Genomic DNA, 25503 nt, shown 5'->3' with positions numbered 1-25503 from the left:
ACTCATTTCTGAGACTGGTTCCCATGTTTTTTAGATTTAATATCTGAAGGAATTTTTGCAGTGCTCATTTTACAAATGAGGAAACTGAGACCAAAACAAGGTGAGTAATTTTCCTAAGGTCATGGGATAAGTGGCAAATCTGACATTTGGATTCAAGCCCTTTGATTTCAAAGCCAGCCTTCTTTCTACTGCATCCTGCTGTATTTGTTGAAATGTATTTGACATATCTTGACTTTAAACTGGATAGGTTGTAGCACATATTACTTGAAAAGATGGCATTCAGTGGCATCTGAATGTTAATCCACATTTCTATATAGGGAGCACTGAATAATTTGCTAGAGTCCTTATAAAGCTCTTGAAAAGGAGATGAATGTTTTATTCCATTCTTCATCATTAAAGTTTACAAAGAAGTACTTGTGTTGTTATTTTCATTTTACAAATGAGTATCCTGAAGCTCAGTTTGAAGTGACTTGCCCAAGGTCACACAGCTAATATTCGAGGCCTAAATTGAATTTTGGCCTCCTGGAACCCAGCCTCTTAATCCATAAGAAAAACCCCAAAAGATAAAGCAAAACTAACCTTTCAAAAATGAATTATCCAGGGCAGCTAGGTGGCGCAGTGGATAGAGCACCGGCCCTGGAGTCAGGAGTACCTGAGTTCAAATCCGGCCTCAGACACTTAACACTTACTAGCTGTGTGACCCTGGGAAAGTCAATTAACCCCAATTGCCTCATTTAAAATTTAAAAAAATGAATTATCCATTGCATGTACCATATCTATTCATAAATCTATAGCCTTTTAAGGTTTACAAAGCTCTTACCATACATAGTAGAAATGTTTTCTCCATTGTGTCAGTGCAGAAAGCTCCACAAAGTTTAAGTGATTACACAGCCAATAGACAGCAAAATTGGGGTTCAAATCCAAGTCTCCAGATTGACACTCTTTCCACTGAATACTTCTCTGGCACTCTTAACAACTTGAAGAAAATTATTGTCTTGCTAGTTGGTATTATAGATGGTAGCCTATGGTCACGAATTAACTTTTAAGTTTTCTAGAAAAATGAAACTCAAATGTCATGAAATATGTCTCTCTTTTTTTTTAGTGAGGCAATTGGGGTTAAGTGACTTGCCTAGGGTCACACAGCTAGTAAGTGTTAAGTGTCTGAGGCCGGATTTGAACTCAGGTACTCCTGACTCCAGAAGCCGGTGCTCTATCCACTGCGCCACCTAGCTTCCCCTTGAATATGTCTCTTGAGAACAAAGGAAGTCATTAAAAATGAGTATGTATGGGGGCAGCTAGATGTCAGTGAATAAAGCACCTGCCCTGGATTCAGGAGAACCTGAGTTCAAATCCAGCCTCAGACACTTGATACTTACTAGCTGTGTGACCCTGGGCAAAGTCACTTAACCCTCATTGCCCTACCAAAAAAAAATAGTATATATCCATGCATAAGTGGAAAGACATCTGTGCTAAGAATTGTAGAAAATACATTTGGGCTCTTTCCATTCATTTGTCCTAGAGAGAAGAGGAGCGAGAGACAACTGAAACTGCAGCATGGCGGACATCCAGACAGAGGTCATGCCTACCAGAAGCAGCCGACCATCTTCCAGAACAAGAAGTGGGTGCTGCTAGGGGACACCGCCAAAGAGAAGCTTCCCAGATACTACAAGAACATAGGGCTGGCCTTCAAGACCCCCAAAGGAGGCCATCGTGGTCACCTACATTGACAAGAAGTGTCCCTTCACTGGCAATGTCTCTATCAGAGGCAGGATCTTGTCTGTTGTGGTGACCAAGATGAAGATGCAGAGGACCATCGTCATGCGCCAGGACTACCTGCATTACATCCGCAAATACAACCGATTCGAGAAACGTCACAAGAACATGTCTGTGCACCTTTTGCCCTGTTTCTGGGATGTCCAGATTAGAGACATTGTGACTGTGGGTGAGTACAGGCCCCTCAGCAAGACAGTGAGGTTCAACGTGCTGAAAGTCACCAAGGCCGCTGGGAACAAGAAGCAGTTCCAGAAGTTCTGAGCCCCTCTCCCCTGTGGGGGCAGGTGGCAGGGCATGTGCCCCAGGCCTGGCCAGCAGCTTTGCTAATAAAGGCATCTTCTCTATAAAAAAAAAAAAAAGAAAATACATTTGACCATTCAAAATAATGATGTGACACATTGCTAGGGGCATATCTTTCTACAGACAAGCAGGGAAATGTAGAGAAGACACTAAATTTTAGCATTTGTTTCTAAATTGTTTTAATTATGTTTTATAGGGCATTGCCATTACTTGGCACTTTTCACAAACCCTACTTTTTGAGGTTAATAATTTTTTTCATAAGCAGTACTGTTTCATTTTTTAGTTTTCAACATTCATTTTTGTAAGATTTTGAGTTTCAAATTTTTCTCCCTCCCCAAGACATTGGTAAGCAATCTGATAAAGGTTATATTATATATGTAGAATTATGTTAAACATTTCCATGTTAGTCATGTTGTGAAAGAAGAATCAGAACAAAAAGGGAAAACCACAAGAAAAAACAACCCAGCAACAAAAGTGAAAAGAGTATACTTTAATCTGCTTTCAGACTCCATAGTTCTTTTTCTGGATGTGGAGAGCATTTTCCATCATGAGTCTTTTGGAATTGTCTTGGATCATGGTAATGCTGAGAAGAGCTAAGTATCACAGTTGATCATCTAATAATGTTGCTGTTACTGTGTACAGTTCTGCTCCCTTCACTTAGCATCAGTTCATGTAAGTCTGTCTAAGTTTTTCTGAAATCTGCCTGCTCATCATTTCTTATAGCACAATAATAGTATTCTAATCACATTCATATACCACAACTTGTTCAGCCAGTCCCCAATTGTTGGACATCTCCTCAATTTCCAGTTCTTTTCCAACACAAAATAGCTAATATAAATATTTTTGTACATGTGGGTCCTTTTCCTTTTGTGGTATTGCTGGGTCAAAGGAAATGTTTTATAGCCCTTTGGGCATAGTTCCAAACTAATCTTTAGGATGGTTGGATCAGTCATGAGCCCTGCTTTTTTTTTTTTTAGTGAAGCAATTGGGGTTAAGTGACTTGCCCAGGGTCACACAAGCTAGTAAGTGTTAAGTGTCTGAGGCTGGATTTGAACTCAGGTACTCCTGACTCCAGGGCCGGTGCTCTATCCATTGCGCCACCTAGCTGCCCCATGAACCCTACTTTTAAGAAAGGCAGCATGATATAGTGAGTACAACACATTTTCAAGTCTACTCTAACCCACACTCACTGTGTGAACATGGACAAGTCATCCTCTTTGTCTCCAGGCAACTCTCTAAGACTAAATTATAATGAGTTATAATAATATAAGATTAAGTTACCAATCTGCTTTTGAAAGAATTTTCAAGTCTTACATCTGGGCATAAAAAAACCAAACATTTAAATTAGGATGGTTAGGTGTTGTTCTTGAAAAGAAAGGGAAGCAATGCTTTCAAAATCAGTCAGACCACTCAGCCTGACATCTTTTTGGTAACCAAATTTACATGACTATTTCTACTGTGAAGGATGACAACTCTTTGGCTCCCCTCATAAATGGTAGCCTGCCTAGGCTAAAGTTCCTTCCTTAGCCTCTACTGTGGGCTCCCTCATAGTCCTCCTGATTATCTCCTATTCTACCCTACCTCTTCCATTGTGATCTCTGGAATCCCCTTTTTATGTTAACAGCTCTTCTTAGATCTGTACCTATCCCTATTCCCTCCCCATATTATTTTCACATACTTTGTATTTAACTTTCTATGAATGTGTTACTTTCCCCTTGTGGAATATAACTTCTTTTGAGTATAGGCACTATCATTTTTGTCATGGTTTTTCCCCAGCACTAAGAATAGTGTACACAATCCTCATTGAATTGAATTGAATTTCTTGAAAACTAAGAAACTCTTTAGGAAGTTGCTAAATTTTTTTCCTATTTCCTACTTTGTAACATAGGACAGTGTGCTAAAGAGCTATCATTTAGGCATTTTGTTATGCAGTGCCTAAAAGCTTATTTTTTTAAATCATAAAAGTATTTTATTATTTTCTAGTTACATGTAGAGATAGTTGTCAACATTTCTTTTTATAAGATTTCTAGTTTAAAATTTTTCTCCCTCCCTCCTCTCCTTCTCCCTTCCCCTTTGTGAGATTTTAAAATTGGATATAAGAGCATTAAACTCCCCCTTTTCCCTTATATATCTCCCAGACCACTAAGAAAAAGAAGCCTCTGAGCTTTAATTAGTGAGGGATTAGTTTTTATTGTTTGGGGATTAATTAGATAATAAACAGGTGATACCAATTACGGAAAATAGGAAAGTAGAAATACAAATGAATAATCTTAGATCTAAGTTTAGTCTATATTCTTTTATAAAACTCACCAAATCCCAAAACTGCCTGCCAGGCTGAGAACCAGAGCCGACCACTAAAGCATGCGCCTTCACTGCTAAGCTGAAAAGCCAAAGTCATCGAGACAGAGAATGAACTTCCGTTCCCACTCTCAGTTTTAAGTTGGCGTCCTGGAAGTAAGGCATCCTTGGCCACGCTCTCGCTCTCCGGGCAGCAGCAGGCGCACCGCCTTTTGTCCGAGGTCTCTCTCCCCAAAAGGGCAGTCCCTTCAAAAGCCGCTTCAGTAGCATGCACCCAACTCTCAAATGATTCAGCTAAAACTTCTGTTTTTTACCACACCTTTTCTCAAGACATCAAGCAATCTGATATAGGTTATATATGTACAATCACATTAAACATATTTCTGCATTAGTCATGCTGTGAAAGAAGAATCAGACCAAAAAGGAAAACTCTTAAAAAACAAAAACAAAAAAAAGTAGAAATAGTATGGTTCAATCTGCATATAGATTCCAAAGTTCTTTTTTTCTGGATTTGGAGAGCATTTTCCATCATGAGTCCTTTGGAACTATCTTGGACCACTGTATTGCTGAGAAGAGTCAAGTCTATCACAGTTTATCAACACACAATATTGTTGATACTATTGTAAACCTTTTAAATTTAATATAATCAAAATCATCCATTTTCATAAAAGCTTATTTCTAAATTTTATTTCTAGAGACATTTCACATTATTCCTTTTCATAAACTACAAATTTCAACCAAACTTATCTACTTGCTTGGTATTCCATCTCTTAGCTTTGCACTGATCATCCTTCATACCTGAAATGGATTTCTTCATCACCTCTACTTCTTAGGATCCCAGCTCATGTTCCACCTCTTTGTGCCAGGCATTGTGCTGTGTTGGGATGTGGAAACAACTGAAATAGTCCGTGCCTTCAACGAACTTATTTTCTAGTAGAAGAAAGATTATGAACATACAGAATATATACAAAGTTATAGAAGGTTGTTTGGGGAAGAGGACACTATCAGCTCGGGGGGATGAAGTGGGTTTCAATGTGGAAGGTAGAATTTAAGCTGAATCTTGGATTTCTTGGCTGTTTGAAGATATGGAAGATGGAGTATTGTGAAGAAAAAGGAAAATCTTTATGGCTATATCACGGAGTCATGGGAAGGCTGGAAAAAATAGAAGGAACAAGGTTGTAAAGAGGTTTTTATGCCAAACAGGAATTTATATTCCAATCCTAGACATAGCAGGGACCCATTTCATGAAGCTTCTTGATTAAGGAGATGACATTGTCAGCTTCTTAATTTTAGGAAAATCACTTTGGTGGCTTGTGTGGAGGATTATTTGGAATATAGGAAGACCAAGTAGAGGAAGGGATGTCTATGAGAGAAGTTGGGATTAAAAGGACAAACTTTGGCCATGGATAGGTTATGGAATAGAATGGGCATACAATGCTGGAGTTACAAACAAAACCAGGATTTCCTCTGCTCTCAAGGAGATGACATTATAACTGGGGAGACAACAACATAAAGAACAGTTCGGGTTTATGTTCAGTTCATGGCAGACAGAAAGACCTGGTAGTACTTGGGCAGGGAAAGTAGCAGGGCAGATGACAAGATCCAGAAGAGTTTCAGAGGTGGGAGCCAGGAGGATAATCCTCCATCAAAAGAGGTAGAGAATAGGGGAGGGGTGGGGTAGGGGGTCAGTATTCAGCTGATGGGAACAGGGCTGTGAGGTAATCAAGTTTAGTTGGGTAAGGGATCAACCCATGTCTCCACTTCCTGGTGACAAATATTGCTGGTCTATCTTCCTACTGGACAGTTCAGTGGCACAGTAGATGGAGCACCAGGCCTGGAAGCAGGAAGACTCATCTTTTTGCATCTTTTGAGTTCAAATCTCACCTTAGACACTTACTAACTGTGTGATTCCTTTTTTTTTTTTTTTAGGGGCAAGGAGGGTTAAGTGACTTGCCCAGGGTCACACAGTTAGTGTCAAGTGTCTAAGGCCAGATTTGAATCAGGTCCTCCTGAATCCAGGGCTGGTGCTTTATCCACTAAACAAGTCACTTAATCCTGTTTGGGCTGTCAGGCTATTAGGAATGAATTTGCTGATCATCTAAAAGAGATCCTTCACATTTGATACCTTCATGCAAATTAGATATTGGTTGAAGTTAAGCTACTCATCCTAAACAAAGTCAGTTATCATTCAAGAAATTGGACAAGATGAAAATGAACACAACCTATTTATGTCATTTTTCTTCATAAGGAAGTTAAAATTCTGTAACATAAGTACCCCTGACTTCCTTCCTGGTTTAAAAAAAAAATTCTCATGCTTTTTGTGTATGTGATTGCAAGGCCATATGTCTTTTAGGAAAACATCTGATGATTTTGCATTTAGATACTCTTTGTGGGGAAAGGGTTTGCGTTTAGAGCTTGGTAGTCATATGATTTATTGTTTGAAGATATTTTTCATGCAGAAATTCTTAGTATTGATGCTTTCACTGTGAATACTCTAATTTTTTTCAAAACAAAAGTAGAGGCTTTGATAAATATTTATGGATATTTTATCAGAGTTGACTTAGCTGTCAAGATTGTTCTCTTGGTATCCTGGAGATTTATCAGGAAAATATATAGCTGTGTTGTTCATACCTACTTCACTGTTGAAAACTGTTGTCATTTTCTTCTCATGTGCCACTGGAGATATTGGGTTGACTTGGTGTTTTTAGAGCATATATCCCTTGGTTCTTCCACTTTGCCAAAAATATAAGGACCTGATTGGGGTGAAATAATTACCCTAATCTGTCTTTGAAAGAATACTTCCTTAGGAAGCAGGAGATCAGGGTTCTAATTCCCTGTGTCACTAGACAAGTCACTTAACCCTTCTAGGACTCAGATACATATACAGAATGAGGCTAATAATATCATGACCCATCTGAAAGACTAGCACAATATTTTGAAGTCCTTTCCAATAATAAAATATTAATAAAAAATTCGTACATAAAAAACTACTCTTTGTGTCACAATTGTACTCACTAATTTAAAATGTCTCATTTGCCCATCAGATTTTTGCTTTTTTAAAATGGATTTTTATTGATATCTTTTGCTAATATCTAAATTTTTTCTTCTAACCTCCTCTTTCCCTCTCAGAGAACCATTCCTTATAACAAATAATTAGGGGGCAGCTAGGTGGCACAGTGGATAAAGCACTGGCCTTGGATTCAGGAGGACCTGAGTTCAAATCCAGCCTCAGACACTTGACACTTACTAGCTGTGTGACCCTGGGCAAGTCACTTAACCCTCATTGCCCTGAAAAACAAAAACAAACCCCCAAATAATTAAAGGGGGAAAAAAAGAGGAAAAAGAGAAAAAACTCAGTACAATTTTAAAAAATAGAAACAAACTGACTTTATATGCAATATTCCATACCTATGGACTCTCCAACTTCTGTAAAGAAGTTAGAGAGGTATCACATCTTTGGAGCCCATCAGCTTTTTTTTTTTTTTTTGGTGGGGCAATGAGGATTAAGTGACTTGCCCAGGGTCACAGAGCTAGTAAGTGTCAAGTGTCTGAGGCTGGATTTGAACTCAGGGCCTCCTGAATCCAAGGCCAGTGCTTTATCCACTGCCACCTAGCTGCCCTGCCCATCAGTTTTTAATTCCATTCGACATATATACATTATTAAAAATCCTCTATGTGCCAAGAATTGTGCTAGGAATGGAAAGAAAAATACAAAACTGTCATCACCTTCAATAAACATATATTCTCACATAAAATCACATCCACATTCTTCGTGTTGATTGATACTTAAGGCTTTCTATAACATGGCCCTGTTGGTGTGCTGTAATGGAAAGAACATTTAAATCAAGGTTCTTGACCTAGTTCTTGTTGATTGATCACCCAAGGTCACACAATCAATGCCATTTATTAAATGTCTCTTATGTGTCAAGTCCTATGCTAGGTGTTGGAGGTACAAAGACAAAATTGAAATAGTATCTCTCCTCAAAGAGCTTACATTCTATTTAGAGAGATAACCTATACATACATAAGTATATATTAAGGGATGCACTAGAGAAACATTGGATTTTTTTCCTTGTTTAGACAGTCTTTTGAAGTAAGTTTCCTTTAAAAGAGACCATTTTCTAAGACAATCTTTGTCTGTTTGAATGCTTATGTATTAAAATCTGGTGTGTTGATGCATGTTTATACTCTCTCCCTCTAGCAAATTGGAAAGTCCCTATTTTTTCCTCCAATTAGAAATCAGATTACCTAATCAAAAAAAAAAAAGCTGATGGGCTCCAAAGATGTGATACCTCTCTAACTTCTTTACAGAAGTTACCTAATCTTCTATCCTGGTTTATATCCTTTTAATGAATAAAAATCTGTCTTCCCCAGTATTCAGGGTCCAGTTCCAAGGTGAGAAGTTCTGGCCCTGATTTGTTATGCAGTTGGCATGCATTGGAATCTTTGTTTCCTCAGTTATTTTACATTTTATCTTCCACATTCCTTTTTGGCTTTGAATAAGGCAAGATTACTCTGAGATAATCCCAAGAATAAATGGTGGTGGAGGGAGTGGAAGCAGTGGTATGCCGAAGCCAGTTCAAACTGGTTCAAGAGAATAGATATTACATTTTATACTTTGGAAATCTGCAAATACTACAAATCAGAGATTGAGTAATTCTTTTGTTAAATTAACTGGATTTGGGGGCAGCTAGATGGCACAGTGGTTAAAGCACCAGCCCTGGATTCAGGAGTACCTGAGTTCAAATCCAGCCTTAGACACTTGACACTTACTAGCTGTGTGACCTCATTGCCTGCAAAAAAAGAAAGAAAAAGTTATAGAGACAAATATTACTAACGTAGATTAAATTTTATGGTATGTCATATACTTTTTATTTCTAATCAGTTATTAAACATTTACCAGTACACCACTGGGTGGCAGCATTATTGTCCATTCAGCCTTGGCTATGAGCACATGGATGTCTCTGCCTCTGCATTCATTTTTGAAGTTCACAGGCACTTTCTGAGTTTGATAAATCCAGATATCCCACTGGAGGTTTCACCATAACTGAATAGTGGGACTAATAGTGATCACTGGAGTGGAAGTGACAAACAGCCTGAAGGAATAATATCCTGCAGTTAGTGCTGGCCATGGATTCAGCAGAAACCCAGACTCTCAGACCTTTGCTGAGTTGCCTGCCCAGCAAGGAGTTACACATAAGGGAAACTGGGTAAGAATTCCACAAAGGGAGAAAATTCCTAGTGCCATAAATTGCAAGGTATTCCTCTGCTTCATGTGTTCTCTATTTGTGTGCATTCTTACTTTTGAACTTTAAGTTTGGGCTTGTTCTTTCTAGTGACCTTATGTATGCAAGAGGGGGAATATGCCTCTGGTTTGGAGAAAGTGTTTTCTCCCAAATGTTCTTGCTTAGAAAATATATTTTCAGAGCAGCTAGATGGAGCATTGGTTAAAGCACCAGCCCTGGATTCAGGAGTACCTGAGTTCAAATCCAGCCTCAGACACTTGACATTTACTAGCTGTGTGACCCTGGGCAAGTCACTTAACCCCCATTGCCTGCAAAAAAAACAAAAAAACAAACACCCCCCCCCAAAAAAGAAGAAAATACATTTTCTAAAATTTAATGGAGTCAATTGGTTGATTATTGATATGGATGGAGCATACCAGTGGGGGCTCAGGAGCAATAGTAGTAGAATCACAGCCCATCACAGTTATCCTAGAACCCTTAGGGAGATCAGTAGTCAGAACTGTTCTTCTGGAACTCCAGCTTCTGAGCATGAATATACATTTGGGAAAATGATCTTAGAGGAAATGCTATAGGTATATTTAAAGTAGAGATGAGGTAACTTGAGGGAGTTTGGCATTAGCAACAAATAGGAAGAGGAACAGGGAACTTTTCAGGTAAGAGATGGCATCTGTGCTGAGCTTCAAAGGAACCTATGAACTCTAAGAGGTGAGGAGAGAATGAGTTCCAGGCATGGAAGATTAATGAGAATAATATAAAGTGCTAAATGTTCACAGATGTGGATTTTTATTTTTTCATTCAAAGTTGAGAATATTAAAGATGGGACATCCTGGTGAAGAACAGCAAGAAGGCCTATTTGGCTGGAGGGTAGAGTGTGAAGGGAAGTAACATGTAATAAGGATGGAAACAGATTGTAATCAGTCCATGACGGGCTTTAAATGCCAAAGAAAGGAGTTTTATATTTGATTCACTGAAGTTTATTGAGTAGGAAAGTGACATGGTTTGATTTGTGCTTTAGGGATATCATTTTGGCAGCAGTGACTTTGAACAGCTCTGCCTCACTTAAATCCAGTTCACTGGAAATTCAAGACATCACCTAGATGTCTTTGGTCTTCATTGAGAACTACAACTAGAACAAGAAAGGACAAACAACAATCACAACAACATGTTTTCTATTTATTAAGCACTTACTATCTGATAAATCCTGAGAGAGATTCAAAGATATGTCTCTAAAGGTTCTTAAGACATTTATCAATGCTTTGTAATACATAATAGAATTAACCAACAAACACCCACTATGTGACTCACCTACTATGTACATTGCTCAAAATCAAAATACAAAGGCAAAATAACCATTGCTTTTTCTGAGATTTGGGGGAAAGGTAGAGTTTTATAATAGACATGTTAAGTTTGAGATGTTTCTGGGACACCTAGTTTGAAATGTTTGTCAAGTAGTTGGAAGAAACAGGATTGGAGTTCAGGAGAGAGAATGGGGCTGAATTAATAGATCTGAGAAGTCATCTGCATAGAAATAGTCATTGAACCCCTGGGAGTTGATGACATCACCAAATGAAACAATGTTGTTATTAAGTTGTTTCAGTCATGTCCAACTCTTCATGACCTTATTTGGAGTAATTTTCTTTTTTTCTTTTTTTTTTTTTATGAGATATTTTATTTTTTCCGTTACATGTAAAGATAGTTCTCAAGTTTTGTTTATACATGCTTTACAATTTCAGATTTTTCTCCCTCCCTCCCCTCCCTCCCCCCTCCCCTAGACAGCAGGTAATCTGATATAGGTTATATCTATATATCTCTATACATATATATATATATATATACACACACAAACATATATATACACATAATAACATTAATCCTATTTCTGCATTAATCCTGTTACAAGAGAAAGAATCAGAGCAGTGATGCAAAACCTCAAAATAGAAAAAAAAAACAACAGCACCCAAAACAAAAGAAATAATATGGTTCAATCAGCATCTATACTCCACAGTTCTTTCTTTCTTTTGAGTAATTTTCTTGACAGAGATACTGGAGTGGTTTGTCATTTCCTTCTCCATCTCATTTCACAGATGAGGAAACTGAGGCAAACAAGGTTAAGTGACTTGCCCAAGGTCACACAGCTAGTAAGTGCTAGATCTAATGCATCACCTAGCTGCTCCCTAAGTGACAGAATGGGGGGGGGGAGAGGGGGTGATCCCTTAGGTACAGCCAGAATCAGTGGACATGACACAGATGATGACTTTATGACTGTCAGCCTGAATTTAAGAGAAAACAGCCAATATAGCAAAAACTGAGGTCTTTAATCGCAGCAAGTGAGTTGCAGCTCAGGATATCATACAGCAAATGCCTCTAAGGAAGGGGCTGAAAACTGGAATTATATAAGGCAAAGCTTTTTAAACTACATGGGGTCAAGAGGCAGCTAGGTGGCTCTATCCACAGAGCACTGGTCCTGGAATCAGGAGGACCTGAGTTCAAATCCGGTCTCAGACACTTAACACTTACTGGCTGTATGATCCTGGGCAAGTCACTTAAGCCCAATTGCCTCACCAAAAAAACCCCAAAAAAACTACATGGGTTCAAAAAGTATGTCCTCCGGACTTCCAGGGCAGAGCCAAGATGTCTGAGGAAAGGCAGTGGGGGAAGAGATGGCGGAGGAGCAGGGTAGTAAATCAATTTTACACTCATCAGAATAGGCTCAAAGACCTTAAACTCATCAGAGTTGTTTCAAGGAGGGATTAACTAACACACACACACAATTGGGTGGAATAATCTATTTAATCTGGTCAGTAAATGAGCCTAACACTCATCAGAATAGGCTCAAAGACCTCAGTCTCATCAGAATTGGCTCAAAGAAGGAATAACATGCACACTTAATTGGGTGGAGTAATCTTTCTAACCCTACAGGAAAATAGGAGGGAAAGGAGATAAAGAGAGAGGGGCAAAAGAAGGGAGGGCAGATTGGGGGAGGGGACAGACAGAATCAAATCCCTTTTGAAGAGGGATAGGGTGAAAGAAGATAGATAATAGAGTAAATATTCTTGGGGGAGAGAATAGGATGGAGGGAAACAGTTAACAATAGTAATCATGAAAAAGAGAAAAGGGGGAAAATTGTACAAAAAATATTTATAGCAACTCTTTGTGGTGGCTAAGATTTGGGAATCAAGGGAATGTCCATCAATTGAGGAATGACTGAAGAAGCTGTGGTATATGATTGTAGTGGAATGTTATTGTGCTATAGGAAATGATGAACAGGATACCAGAAAAACCTGGAAAGACTCATATGAACTGATGTATAGTGAAGTGAGCAGAACTGGGAGGATATTGTGCATAGTGACAACAGTATTGTTTGATGAGCAATTGTGAATAACTTAACTACTCTCAGCAATACAAAGATCCAAGAAAATCCCAAGGGACTAATGACAAAGCATATTATCCACCCCCATAGAAAGAACTGATAAAAAAGAACACTTGTGGATTGTACATATATAACCTGGTTGATGTTTTGTGGAGGGGAGAGGAAAGGGAGGGAGGGAGAAAATTTTGCAACTCTAAATCTTATGAAAATGAATGTTGAAAATGATCCTTACATGTAACTGGAAAAAATAAAATAAATGTTTGTTGCTAAAAATAAAATAAACTATATGGGGTCTCATTACTAAATGTGGGGGGGGTGTGAAAAATTTGGCAACAGTAAAAGGTTATGTCTACCTAATTTATATACTTATATGCTCGGGGTTGTGTAAAAATGTTTTGGGCAAAAAGAATAGAAAAAATTTAAGAAGTCCTGATATAAGGTATTAAGGCAAAAGGAATGGCCAAGCTTCAGGGGGAGGGGTTAGGCAGAGGGAGAGGCCAGTCTGCCACTGGAAGGGGTTTGTTAAAGTGGAAGGTCAGTTTTGTTAAAATATGAGGTGAAGGGAAGCTAGGTGGTGCGGTGGATAAAGCACTGGCCCTGGATTCGGGAGGACCTGAGTTCAAATCTGGCCTCAGACACTTGACACTAGCCGTGTGACCCTGGGCAAGTCACTTAACCCCCATTGCCCTGCAAAAAAACCCAAAAACAACAAAATAAAATAAAATATGAGGTGAAGTTCTTAGCTGAAAGGATGGTAAGAAGGTTGTTGTGGGAGGCTTGAGGAGAGAAAAAATTTGAAACAACTGCTGTGGAGAGTGGGATATCAATTAGGGTGAGATAAAAGTATCATTTTACTATAGTTGAAATTAGATAACCTAAATTTGTAGTGGCCCCAGTTCTCAATGTTGAGAGACTTTCTCCAGCTCCTTCCAGCAACGGGTGTAGGAGTACAGGAGGTGGATGGTAAGAGTAATCCTGAGTTGCAATTTGGCAAGGAATTCAAGAGTACAAGAAAATGTCAAACTACACTGGTTCCCTAAGGAGAAGAGATTGGGAAGGGAAGCAATAGTAACCAGCCGAGTAAGGGTGGTCTGGAGTAATAGAAGGATTAGAGGTCAGGTTGAGGCCTAATAGGTGAAGAAAAAATAAGGCATCAGGAGAGGTGGAACGAGGAGATTGTGATTAGATGATATAATTTCAGTTATGGAAGTGGAATACTTGTGGATGGTGACAAGATCTGGGTTGTGACCATCCTTGTGTATAACTGTGGTATAGTAGAAGAATAAGGAAATGAAAAGACTCAGGAACCTGGGTTAGAGTATTTGAAGGACTCTCAATATCTATGTTTAGGAGAGCCATGCTTCAGTAGAAAGAGCATCAGATTTGGAGTCTGAAGGTCAAAGGTTCATAACTTGTCTTTGACATTGGTTGTAACACTCCTGGGCAAATCACTTAACTTCTCATGGCCTCAGTTTCCTCATCTGTAAAAAGGAGGATAATAATAGTATTTACCTCAGGGTTCTTGTTGTGGAAATCCAGAGATAATGTATTTAGCATTCCTTAAAACACACAACACGATTAATCTTGCCTTTATACTTCTTTGCTCATACTAATGATATCCCCATGCCTAGAACAACTATCCTCACTTCCTTCTACTGATCTATTGCCCATCTTTTTAATTTTTAAAAATTTAAATTTATTTAATTAAAAATTTTTTTTTCCAATTACATGTAAAGATATTTTTGAGTTCCAAATATTTCTCTCACCTTCCCTTCTCTCCGCCCTCCCAAAGCCAGCAAGCAATCTGTTTGAGAGAACCAAAGGAGAACTCAGGCAACTTGCTGGCTTTTTTCTGCCATCTTGGCTCCACCTCTCCAGCAAGCAATCTGATATAAGTTATACATTACAATCATGTTAAACATATTTCCACATTAGTCATGTTGTAAGAGAAGAAGCAGAACAAAATGAAGAAAAAATTCAAGAAAGACTAAAGAGCAGCTAGGTGGCACAGTAGATAAAGCATCAGCCCTGGATTCAGGAGGACCTAAGTTCAAGTCCAGCCTCAGACACTTGATACTTACTAGCTGTGTGACCTTCGGTAAGTCACTTAACCCCCATTGCCCCCGCAGCTATAAATATTTTTGTATATATGGGTCCTTTTCCCTTTTTTATGATCTCTTTGGGATATAGACCTAGTAGTGGTATTGTTGGGTCAAAGGATTTGTACAATTTTATAGCTTTTTGGGCATGGTTCCAAATTGCTCTACAGTATTGCCCATCTTTCAAGAATATTCCCACATCCTCCATGAAGCCATTCAACCATAAAAGCCATCTTCATGCCAAATACTCCAGGATTCATTTCCAACCCACAATTCTAGCTGCTTCCCTGGGCTTCTGCTTGGACTTCACTATTTCTAGCCCCAGCCAGACCCAAGACATATATTGTTAACCAGTCATCTTCAAGACACTCAAACAGTATTAAATAAATAAATAAATAAATAAATAAATAAATAAAAGACACTCAAACAGTGTCAATTGATTGCTCCAAGATCAGAATGAAGGTTGGAGGTCTCTAAACTAGCTCAGTCGGATCTGGTTCCGCTTATCTCTCTAGGCATATATGTCCTCTGGTTTCATTTTTCAAGGAGAAGATTCCTTGATGTGCCCCAAAGAACTTCTGGGGTACTTTGGGCCCACAACACTCATGTGTATTATTTTCCCATATTAGAAGGTAAGTTCTTTGAGGGCAGGGAATACCATGCTTTTTGTACTTATATCTCGTGTTTAGTATAGTGCGCAGACATAGGAAATGTTTAATAAATGCTTTTCCATTCATTAATTCCTGGGAACTTCAATCAGCAATGATTTTCCTCCTGAATTACTCATGGTTTCTGTTGTTTGGGCACTTTTGTTTGTTTTATTATTTTATTTTATGCTGTTTTTTTTTCTTTTTCTTTTTTTTTTGTGTGTGCAGGGCAATGAGGGTTAAGTGACTTGCCCAGGGTCACACAGCTGGTAAGTGTTAAGTGTCTGAGGCTGGATTTGAACTCAGGTCCTCCTGACTCCAGGGCCAGTGCTCTATCCACTGCACCATCTAGCTGCCCCTCTGAGGCCAGATTTGAACCCAGGTACTCCTGAATCCAGGGCAGGTGTTTTATCATCTGTGCCACCTAGAAGCCCCCTATGCTGTCTTTTTTAATGTTCTATTTCCCTGATTATCCCATGCACATGCCAAAAAAAAAAAAAAGCTTCTTGAAGGGAAGAACTACCATAAATTTTTCCTCTGCTTCTCATAGAAGGTAACTAGCCGGGACAGTGGATAGAGGGCTGGGTCTGGAATCAGAAAGACCTGAGATCAAATCTGAATTTGACACTTACTATCTACATGACCTTGAGTGAAGTCGCACACCTTAGCCTCTTTGCCTCAGTTTCCTCAACTGTAAAATGTAGGTTAGTACAATGCCTAGAATATAGTAGAAGCTAGATAAATGTTTATTCCCTTCCCCCATAGCATTTAACACAATATGTCATTGAACAGAATTATTTAAATAATTCAAATCTTCAAAATATATTCTCAAGCCATTTGTAAATTATCTAAGTATGAAACATTTTTAAAAGAGGGCTTGTATGATTTGGAGGGTTTTTTTTTCCAGTGGAAATTATTCAAGTTAACCATCTACATTAATCAAATTTGCCAGTTGGTCAATTTTGTGCTTCTGATTGCTACTGTAGCCATACCATCTATCCAGAGAGCAAAAATAAAGAAAAATTAGTATTGTGGGACAGGTCCTAAAACATGATGGTTTGGCACTCCCAGGCTTCTTTGACAATTGATGGAGAGCTTATTAGTGTTCTTTTGATGTCAAAGCTAGCCTTTCAAAAAAATTTTGCAAGTGGCTGAAACCACCCCAAATTCTATTTAAAACAAATAAAAAAGAGAACCCTTGGACTGCAGTCTGCTATCTTTCTGGTCACATTACATCTCGTGATAAAGGATTCATTTTACCATAATCTGGAAAGCATGTAAATTGCATATTGTTCTTATCCTAAATCTTTTAGATTAAGGACTGAAGAGACTTTAGGTGTCACCTAGTCCCAACACCCTCATTTTATAGAAGAGATAAATAAGACCCAGAGAGGTGAAATAATTTGCCCAAGGTTACAACAAAAACAACAGGTAGTACAAAGCAGAGAGTCTGGGTTTACAAATGGTTCTTTTGACTTCTTATCTAGTATTCTTTCCATCAACCCTCATCCTTTTCTTTCTTCCTTTCTTTTTTTTTTTTTTTGGTGAGGCAATTGGGGTTAAGTGACTTGCCCAGGATCACACAGCTAGTAAGTGTCAAGTGTCTGAGGTTGGATTTTGTATGGGATAAGTGGACTTGAGTCAGTTTAGATTCTGAGGATGGGGTCTGGAAATTACTCATCCCCCAGTCTCTGTTATAGTCAGATCATTTTGTTCATGTATTATTCCATAGGTTATAATAGAAATCATGTATTTTGCCTTACTGAACCTGATGTACCTTGATACCACACGTTTCCTCCCCCTGCCTACATTCCAAACCCCCAGTCCTTGTTATGGGTTAGTTATGCTGTTGCTATGACCAGGAGAAGATGTCTCTTGCTAGCACAGACCCAGACCCCACCCTGATACTACCTCCCCCTTTTGCATTCCTAAGCCCTACCCCCCCCCCCACCGCATACCAGCTCCTGGTACCATCACTCCCTCCTTCTCCCTTGCCCCTCCTAACCTGGGTGCCGTGGTTTGGAGTGCTTTCACCCCTCCTGTGGTTTCATCCTTTCCCCTCTCCCTTGGTTTAACCTTTTCCCCCCCCTCCCTTTTCCCCCCAGATCTCGGACATAGCTGAGCATACATCATACCCTGATCACGAGCTAAACACTCACCCTGGGTGAGACAGGATTGGATGTTAGATTGTGAGCTCACCCTGTGCACGAGGGGACCCCCCCCTCAAAATCTCTATAAAAACCCAAATCATGAGCCCATTACTGCGCTCCTCCCTTCCACGAGGTTGCCCATTCTCATGAGAATGTAATAAATCTGCCTCTGCTTGACTTGGTGGTCTCCTCGAGTTATTTGGGTAAGCTGAGGCAAATTTTGTCCCAAACAATTTGAACTCAGGTCCTCCTGAATCCAGGGCTGGTGCTCTATCCACTGCGCCACCTAGCTGCACCTACCCTCATCCTTTTCAACTCATCAACTACATTTGACACTGTTGACCATATTTTCCTACTTTTTTTTTCCTCTCTTCTTGGGCAGCCTTTTTGACACAACTCTTTCCTAGTCAGTAACTGTATGAGGCAGGATTTGAAATCAGGTCAAATAAGGAAGAAATGGAATTTATTGAATGGAAAGTAGGAGTGATGTGGTGAGACTTGCACTTTAGGAAAATCACTTTGGGAGTTTTGTGGATGATGGATGAGAGTGGGAAGAGGAAGGGAGAGTGACATGGGCCTAAATTAGGTTATTAGGATAAATTAGGACATTAGGATAACTCAGGAGGAGTTTCTCCTTTGAAAAGCAAAATCAAAGGTAACTAGATAACAAGACAGACATATGGGGAATTAAGGGATTATTAAAGTTTAAACTAGCCAACTAGATATAAGGATGGATATGCCTAAGAAGTAAGGGGAGATAAAATTCTATAGTAGGAAAGTCAGTTAGGTTTGGCTACTACCTGAGCTAGGAGACAGTAACTCCAGAGGTCAGCACTATCGTTCCAAAAGAAAAATCCTCCTGACTCTCAGGAATCTTTTCCCACCCCACCCCTAAAAGGAGCTTCCCATTTTCAGGTGGTCACCCCATCTATCCTCTATAAAAGCTTTTTCCTTCCTTCTGTTCTGGGAGGAAGATGTTTCTAAGCCATCTCCTCCCCTTGAAGCTAAATCTTCCACTTCCCTCTAGGTCACTTTCGCTAGTGCCCAATAAAGCACCATTTTAATCCTAATTGGACTGTGTGCTGCAGTGTAATTTGGGGGGGGGGGGCAATGAGGGTTAAGTGACTTGCCCAGGGTCACACAGCTAGAAAGTGTCAAGTGTCTGAGGCTGGATTTGAAGTCAGGTTCTCCTGAATCCAGGGCCAGTGCTTTATCCATTGCGCCACCTAGCTGCCCCCTTGCAGTGTAATTCTTTACAGAGGAATACCTAAGGATCCCCTGTGACAGAAAGCAAATAGGAGACTATTGCAATAGTCCAGGCAAGAGGTGATAAGGTGATAGTATAGGAGAGATGTTGTGGAGATAGAGATAATAAAATTTGGCAACTCATAGGCTATAAGGGGTGAGTGAGAATGAAGAGTCAAGGTTGACACTTATGCTTTGAATCTAGGTGATTAGAAGAATGGTAATGCCCTTGATAATAATGGGAAAGATCAGAAGAAAGGTGAGTTTTGGAGAAAACATAATGAGTTCTGTTTTTGATGTGTTTAGTTTGAGACAATCAATTATATCACAGAGTTCTGCTATTGTTGGGATAATTTTCCCCAAATATACATAGAGATTCTTACAGAAAAAATATTAGGAGACTCCCTGTTGTCCAGAGCTAAGGCCCAGCAAGCAAGCTGTGCCCTGAGTTTGGCAAGACAACAGTTCTTTGTGATCACTCTCTGGATGATCTCACCCTCCATCAAAATGGCATAATTCACCAGGTGTTCTCTGAGCTGGACAAGCACTGGACAAACTTGGAAAGTCCTGCAATAAATCAAACTTGTCACGTTCTTGTTGTTACCCCTCATTGTCAGGGCTACAGCTGACTGGGCAGCCACTAGTATAAGTATTGAGATCACCCCACACTGCCTCAGGCCTCCTCACTAGGGGTGGGGACCCTTGGCACATGTATCCTTGCTTGCAAGCTATTTTCCTCCCTTTGAAAATTAAACATCTCTTTGATTCCTGACTCACCTGTCTCTAGCCTGCTCTGTTTTGGCTCCGGCAAATTCATAGGTTAGAGGCTGGTTCCACCCAGATGACACTACCACAACCAAGGATAACAGTGGATCTGCTGAATAAATGTATTTATTTAAATAAATGCAAAAATCTGCAGAAAATCCACATACAATTACTTACCTGCAAAACCCCTTGTCCTAAGCAAACACTATAGTTCTTTCAAGTCATTATTTTTAAGAAATGTACACCATTGGAGGTTATTTAACAACCCTACAAAAGATGGTTCCATATCATTAATGAGAAGGGAAATAAATGCAAATCAGAACAACTTTGAGGTTTCATCTCATACCTAGGAAATTGACGAAGACAACAAAATATGGAAATATTAAATGTGGGATGGGGTGTGATACTATTTCACTGTTCAAGGAGCTATGATTTGAGCCATCATTTCTGGAAAGTAATTTAGAATTATGCTCCCCCCTCCCTTTTTCCTTAATGTAATTCACTTTATTAGTCAGAAAACAAAAACAAAACAAAATTTTTTCTTCTAACTGAGCTTTTGATTTTAAAGACCATTCTCCTCTCAAATGCTTTACTCTTCTATCTTAAGTTCTCACACAGTGTTGCTATAGAACTGTGGACATCAATTTAGATAACTTTTTTTTGGTTTTGGTTTTGAGGTTTCTTGTGATTTAAAAAAAATAATAAACATTTTTATTTATAGTTTTGGGTTCCAATTTTTATCTGTCTTTCCCTCCCTCCCCTCCCTCTTCCCTGAAGTGGCAAACAATCAGATATGGGTTATACATGTATGATTATGTGAAACATTACCATTTTTGTCATTTTGTACAAGAAAACTTGATTAAAAGAAATAAATGAAAGAGGAAAAAAAATAGCCTGCTTCAGTCTGTTCCATCAATATCAGTTCCTTCTTTGGAGGTGGATAGTATGTTTCATCAATAGTCCTTTGGGATTGTCTTGCATCATTGTACTGTTGTGAATAGTCAAGTCATTCACAGTTCTTCATCAAACAATATTGCTGTCTCTGTGTACAATGTTCTCTTGGTTCTGCTCATTTCACAATACATCATTTCATACATGTCTTTCCAGGCCTTTCTGAAGTCATCCTGCTTGTCATTTCTTATAGCACAATTATATTCTATCACCATCATATACCACGGGAATTATGCTTTTTAAAAAAATTACAAAAATGTCCACACCCAGTGATCCAGAAATATTATTGGCCTATCTCCCAAGGAGGTTAAAGACACAGTAAAAGGTTCAATGTTCACCAAAATATTCATAGCAGAGCTTTTTGTGGTAATAAGGAACTGGAAACAAAGTTCATCAGTTGGGCAATAGGTAGACAAATTGTAGTATATAAATGTAATAGGATATTAGTGTGCAATGAAAAGCAATGAATATGAAGAATTCAGAGATGTACAGGAAGACTTGTATGCAAACTGATGTAGAGTGAAGTAAACAGCACCAAGAAGAGAATAGGCACAATGCAAATTTAAAAAAAGAAAAGAAACAATGCTATATGCTTATGACAATTTTTAGTTGTAGAGAAGAGATGATAATATGTCCTTCCTTCCTCTTAATTACTTTGGCCACATAATGAGAAGACATGATTCATTGGGAAAGACCCTGATGTTGGGAAAGATTAAAGGCAAAAGGAGAAGGGGGGATGGCAGAAGATGAGATGAACAGATAGAGTCATGCAAGTAACATGAGCTTGATCAGACTTCAGGAGATGGTGGAGGATAGAAGGGCTTAGTGTGCTATGGTCCATGGAATCACGATGAGTTGAATATGACTGAACAACTGAAAAACAACTTATTAATTATAGAAGAAAGGGACAGTGGTTGTGGAGCATCATATATATAATCACACTTAGTTGACATATTAGTTTTGCTGAAATTTCTTTTCTCTTTTGTATTCTTTATTATAAGGGATGGCTTGATGGATGGGGAGGAGAGATATATTCAGAAACAAAGACAATATTAAAACATAAGATATTGGGGGCAGCTAGGTGGTGCAGTGGATAGAGCACCAGCCCTGGATTCAGGAGGACCTGAGTTTAAATCCAACCTCAGACACTTGACACTTACTAGCTATGTGACCCTGGGCAAGTCACTTAACCCCAATTGCCCCGCAAAACAAAAAACAAACAAACAAAAAAACCCAAACCAAAACAAACCAAAACATAAGATATCCATATATATCTTTTAGAAAAAAAAATCTGCAAGTAAATCCTCAGAAATCCTAAGTTAAGCAAGAATGAGGTAGACACATATTTTATCAATGTTCCCAATTCCACTCACTCTACTGAGATTTCCTTTAATTAATATTGCAAGTTTGTTTATTTGGGAATTGGGAATTCTGCCTTTAGCAATTTCTTTGCTATCTGGACCTCAGATGTGAATTCATTTTTTTATGTTTTATAATAAATGGGATATAATATTCTGAGTGAAATTTTAGAGGATACCATTTGCATTTCCCTCTGAGATCCCTATTCTATGCCTCAGACTTCATTTCTTGAATGATAATCCAAATGGTTTATTCTGATCACATTGCCTACAGTTATACTGATTTTAAAACATGTTAGCAAGGAGAGTTCCCCAGTGACAGGGACTGCAGTAGAATCTTAGGAACCAGAGGTTGTAAAAAATCAAATCACCCCCCCCCCAAAAAAATCAAATCAAATATAAACTTTTTAAGGTGTAAAAAGTCCAAGGGTGAAAATGAGACCCAGAAGCATCAGTTTTCTGAGGTCTACAACTTGGACATTAATAATGTCTCTTTCTTCTCTGTGGACTTTTCTTTTTTGAAATTTGTTTTTCTTTTAAACCAGGACAAGACTCAAAGAAAGTAGAATTTAGGAGGCACCAAAGGGGATGTTTAAAAAATAACAATAATAAAGACCTGAGCTGCAATAGGAGACAAGAAGTCATTCAAGGCCTTCCCTTTTGGTAAATATCTATATATTGTGAGGAAGTAACTCAAAAGGAACAGCTGTTTCCCAAGGAAGCGAGCTGTGATAAAGAAAAGAGGTTCATTCCAAGGCATATCACAAAGGAACAGAGAGATCAAGACCATTTGACACTGTGCTGAGTTTTATTGATGGGCAAAATTGTTTACTAGTTTACCACAGAGGCTAAGACTTACTTTAGGGTAGTGTGAAGTTAAATGGTGTTCCTGTCTTTAAAAAAAAAAAAAAAATATATATATATATATATATATATATATATATATATATATACTTTAATTTTACTTTCTTTAAAATGACACCACAAGAAGTTATCTTCTCTTGCTGTCTTGCCTTCTTTCTCTTCACAGATGTAATTAGTAGCAAATGAACAAAACTTTTGCCCCACAACATCAAATAACATGTTTCTGCTAAAGTCCCCCCCCCCCCCAATTCTCCCTAGCACAACTACTCCTAGGATACCTACTAGCTCTTGCACCATGATACTTGTATCTAGGGGTTTACCCTTCCTCTCTAACCCTTCAAATCACACAGAACTGAAGTCTGGATTCTAAGGATTCCCTTCTCCAATCTTAACAGTATCTGTGTTTTGGACTATCCTTTGTATCCACTGTCCCTCTCTCCCTGTTTTTGTACTAAATGACAAGAGGCAACTAGGTGGCACAGTGGATAGAGTACTGACCCTGGAGTCAGAAAGACGTGAGTTCAAATCTGGCCTCAGACACTTGACACTTGTCAGCTGTGTGACCTTGGGCAAGTCACAATCCCAGATTGCTTCAAACATACAGGGCCGTATCCAGTCGTCCTGATGTTTATCTTGTCACTGGACCCAGATGGCTCTAGAGAAGAAAGTGAGGCTGGTGTCTCTGCACAGCCTCCCTCACTTAAATTGAATTCAAATTATATCACCTCCTGATGTCATGGTCCTCTTTAAGAATGAAGGACAGGGGGCAGCTAGGTGGAGCAGTGGATAAACCTGAATTCAAATCCTGCCTCAGACACTTGACACTTACTAGCTGTGTGACACTGGGCAAGTCATTTAACTCCCATTGCCCCGCCAAAAAAAAAAAAGAATGAAGGACAAACAATAACAACCAAATAAAAAAAATCCTAATTATGGCTATTGTCTTCTTTTCCTTTTCTCTCCCTCACTCCTCTTATTCCTTTCCTCTTCCAAGGGGTGAAATGAAAAGGAAGGGAGAAAAGGATCATGATAATGATTTGAAGTTCCTCCTCATCTACTGTCTCAACACTTAACAATATTATATTCCTGATATGGGGGAGAAACCAATAGGAGAAAGAACTGGAAACACTCTCACACAAGACCTAATTAGGAATAAAAGAACAGGTTTATTGGGGTACAAGGGAAACCAGCTGGTTTTGCCTTAACAAAATGCTTTCCCCCCCTGACTAGCTTGTGGAGTGCCATTTTATAGGGTTTAGATGGGGTGGGTAAGAGTCTCTTATTGGGTGAGGGGCTGATGGTCTTCCTGCATTGTGCTGGGGTAGGGGGAATCCCTAGTGAGCGATCTGGTGGTGGGTGTCAACTTTGTCCTGATGGGTCTAAGCAGTCTGCTGATGGGCGATTCCAGGTGGTCTTCTCCTGGATTACCTCATCCAGGTGCTTAGGAGAACTGGAATGTGGGGTGGTGGTCCTGGAGCATGCTCAGTTCGATCTGGTGCCGCTTATCTCCATTGGGTGTGTGAGTGTGTCCTTGATTGAGTTCAAGGAGAGGCCTACTTGATTTCAAGGGAAAACCCCTGAGGTTTAAAGGAAAAATTTCCTTGAACCCCCCAGAGAACTGTTGGGGTAACTGGGGCCCAGATTCCTCCCATGACAATTCCTAAATGGAAACTTCAAACAAAATCTGCATGGAGAGTCTAGCTTGTCACATGGGAGCAACAAGATGGCTCTCTTCAGAAGTCTTGTTCACTTTTCACAGTCTTGTCCAGTTTCTGAAATTCTCTCTCCTCTCTTTCCTTGGAAGGAAATCTAGGCAATAAATTGGAGAGTGTCTAATTAAGGGATTGGGGTTGAAAGAGAAATTGAGGGACCCTCTAATCCAGTAGTTTCCAAACTTTTTGGAAGGGCTAACTTGTTTCAACTTGCTGCCACCACCAACATAAATCAATAAATAACCTTGGGGTTACTTACCTGACAGCAGTGGTATTTGAATTTCATGATAATTACCCATTTTCTCAACCCCAAAATACTAAATAAATGGTAAGACATATTAATATATGGTTAGTGGAGCTGTAAATTGCTCCAATCATTTTGTTTGTTTTGTTTTTATTTTTTGGGTTGTTTTTGTGGGACAATAAGGGTTCAGTGACTTGCCCAGGGTCACTGCCAGCAAGTGTCAAGTGTCTGAAGTAGGATTTGAATTCAGGTCCTTCTGAATCCAGGGCCAGTGCTTTATCCATTGTGCCACCTAGCTGCCCCTGCTCCAATCATTTTGGAAATCAATTTAGAATTGTCATGGGGTGCAGAGCACCCCAGAAGTTCTCTGGGGTACATCAAGGAACCTTCTCCTTGAGAAACTAAACCAGAGGACAGATAACACCTAGAGAGATAAGTGGAACCAAATCACCAAATCAGACTGAGCTAGCTTTGGATTCCC

At 39.1% G+C, this 25503-nt stretch overlaps 1 pseudogene; it reads left to right on the top strand.

Moving 5' to 3' along the window:
* The first annotated feature begins 1554 nt into the window (after positions 1-1554).
* Positions 1555-2034, top strand: LOC122725485 (annotated as a pseudogene).
* The last annotated feature ends 23469 nt before the right edge of the window (positions 2035-25503 follow it).

This window comes from Dromiciops gliroides, chromosome 4 (genome assembly GCF_019393635.1).
Source record: "Dromiciops gliroides isolate mDroGli1 chromosome 4, mDroGli1.pri, whole genome shotgun sequence".
Classification (NCBI taxonomy): Eukaryota; Metazoa; Chordata; class Mammalia; order Microbiotheria; family Microbiotheriidae; genus Dromiciops; species Dromiciops gliroides.
Note: the sequence above shows the minus strand (reverse complement) of the source record. Positions and strands in the feature narration are given on the sequence as shown.